The sequence below is a fragment of the Stylophora pistillata genome, chromosome 13, assembly GCF_964205215.1.
Source record: "Stylophora pistillata chromosome 13, jaStyPist1.2, whole genome shotgun sequence".
Lineage (NCBI taxonomy): Eukaryota > Metazoa > Cnidaria > Anthozoa > Scleractinia > Pocilloporidae > Stylophora > Stylophora pistillata.
Window position 1 is genome coordinate 18366954 of NC_142531.1, and position 3152 is coordinate 18370105.

A 3152-nucleotide genomic window follows, 5' to 3' on the forward strand; every position below is an offset into this window, starting at 1 on the left:
ACCTGCGTTCAGAGAGCAGCAGCATCTCTGAATGACTAATTTCGCTGCCGAGCCTTGGCTTCCGCTGCCATACTTCAATTAATTATGAAAAATTTCCCGCTATCAATTTTTGTTTTACATTTATATCGGCTCTATTGTTATGATAAATACAGGCTGCACCTGTACAGACAAGCACTAAATTTGTATAAAAGCTTTGCCTTTTGGCTAACTTATCGCATCTCTGCTAGATTTGCACAAGCCTGTTTCCAGTGCAACGTCAAACACAGCTGAGTTCACAATTCGCTAAATATTTCTGTCAAAATTAAGCTGTACTGTTTGCTTTGAATATTGGTTTGACAAAATTGAAAAAACATCGCCGCCGATATTGCAAAAGGACAGATTTTATTTTCCCTCTTGCAACATCTCTCTTCCGAAGTCTCTCGTAAATCATTTACAATTTCCTCTATTCACTGAATGGCTCACTTTTAAATTTGGACAGGCATTAGCGACCATCAATTTCACTTCGCGCTCGAGTCCAGCGGACATCTGCTCAATTGTTTACGAGTTGTTTGGGAAAATGTCTTCTTTCCTTACACGTGCCGCCGAATGGATAAGAAAGCCTTCCGGAAAAGACAATTTTGATATCTGTTCAGTTCTTTCGCGTTTGATAACACCGTTGATGTGAACTCGACAAGAACGTCATTAGTGTATGGGCGGTGAAAGCTGCTTCGAACTGAAACTAATAGAAAAAAAAAAGAAAGAAACTTAAAAGCGGTGTACGATCTGTCTGCAAAGCGCGCGCGCGCGGATCAGACAAAAAAAAGAAGCTGCTAGGACAGCCCACCTCTAAAGCGTGCTTTTTAACATTTACGCAATAAATTGCAAAGACGAATCTTGTTTGTTTTAAGTTGGACATATCCGCCCTAAAGCACTTTATTCGGGTCGCCCGTGATGTCTTTCATAAAGTTATTGATGAAGTATTTATTTTCCAAACTAGCAGGTGCAGATTCCCATAAGACTTTCAAAATTTGTGCAGCTGCTCCCCAACGAATTGTCACATGACACAGTGTCAGCACGGACAATTCATTTCACCGGCGCAGGGGAAATAAAACGTTTACCCCTTCGTTCAAACTGTTATAGCCCTTTGCGCCACCGTGGTGCAATTCTGCAATTTCAAAGAAGCCACGCGAGCGTAAAAGCTTTTTTCCAATTAAAGTCTGCGAGCGAAGATAAAAAAACAGCGTTATTAACGTTGCGAAGAATAGATAAATTAAATATTACATATAATTACTTGAGGCTTTTCAAAACAAAAATAAGTCCATCGTGTATTAAGGCCAGCTGTTTCAATTCTGCAAAAAAAACAGGATATCCGGAGCAATTTTAGTTTTCGTATATAAGTAGAAAACACAATAAAAAGCGGTAAATGATTGTCGACTCAACAACACCAATCTTTTGATCTCTTTAAAGGCTCCTTTACTTTCGTCGGCAGAATTGAAAATTAATTTCTCTTTTTCTACGCCGAATTTTATTATTATTTTTTTTTTTTTTACTTCTGAGTTCTGCTTGGTTACGAAACACCCGGTGGCTAGTTTGAATTTGATACCGAGCCAAAGTATGGGATTAGGGCGATAAAAACAAAAATTAAAGGGGAACCACTTAGTTTTTTTTGCCGTGAGGACCACATAATTAGACATGGAACACAATTTTTTAGAACAAAACTACATTACTGCTTACATCCTGTGTTTTAATAATAACTTTTCCTCTTTAAGAATCAAACGGAAATTGACCCAGCGTTAGTGATATGTCTCTACTTTCCTATTCATTCTAACGAGAAAAAATGGACCAAACACGGTTCCGTTTACGTCAACATCAAAGGAAAGAGGAAATTGTTGACAAAATGCTCTCCTGTTATCGCAGTTTTCTCTTCCGACGGCCGGGTAAATTAGCTCAGAAAAAAAAATCCACAATTGGCTTCAGTTTTAGATTAGGCAAGAAACCCACTAGTTTGGCTTTTTTTTTCATAAAGTCCGTTTAAAGGTTGTATTTATGAGATTAAAATTCATTTAAACGCGAGGTGCAATATCGAAAAAATATACAAGTGGAAGGTATAAAGAAAAGGTGAAGAGTTTTCGTTACAGTAATCAAAAATTGGATTGAAAAACAAAAGAGGGCACACTCTAACGTGTGCAATGATTCTTTGATCAAGCAGAATTCCACAAAGTGACGACTACAGCAAACAGCGCTGGGTTATTTTGTTTGGAAAATCTGAAAAAATAGAATTTATCGCGGTTTAGGTTCACAAAGAGGAAAAAGCTAAGAGCAGCATTCTGTTCAAATAAATTAACCCCTAAGCTGCAAACAGCTTGCGAGTTCTGTCTGCAAAGTCAAGACTGGATCTGAAATTTGAAGCGCTCTTTATTCTGTCCGCGCGCGTTTGTGTCAAAATGTTTCCCTGTCTTGATGAAACAGCTTTCGATCTTTTGAGGGGGTTTCCTATTCAGTCGCAGATTGCTTTGGCGAAAGAACACAATACCCTACTAACTGACGATTTAACAGTTAAAATGTTCTTGTCGATCATAGTCTTTGTGCAGCTGTTTGCACCAATAAAAAGCGTTTGTTCAGGCAGTGAAGAAAATATAATTTACCAGATAACGCAAAACCATTGTATTCCACACGGGCTTTTCTCCGAATTGGTAATTCGCCATTCAAAAACTTATACCTCTGAAATTATTGATAACTCGTTGGTTATAAACAACGAACAATACAAGATTATCCTGGACCTCATTTTAACGCCAGTGTACTGTGCAAAAACAAAAATCTGCGCTGAAAAAACAAACAAGACAATGACGGTGAATCTGTAGGAGCCCGAATTGTATATGCATATAGCTGCAAGAGTGCGTGGGCATAAAAAAAGTATATTTTTTATCGCTAGCAAAATAGGAAAAAATCAAAACTCGAAAGCTGACAAAGATCGCGCCTTTGGCACTAATCTTTTTACAATCTTATCGTTTAAAATAGTTTTTATTTTAATCTTTTGTATTTATGTTGCTGATTTTTTGGCGGAAATCAAAAGAAATACGTAGAGAACCGCCACACTCGAAACCCCCAATCATAAAAAGTAATTAGCGCCGCAATATTTATACCTCATATTTTACTCCCAAAGGTAATATCCG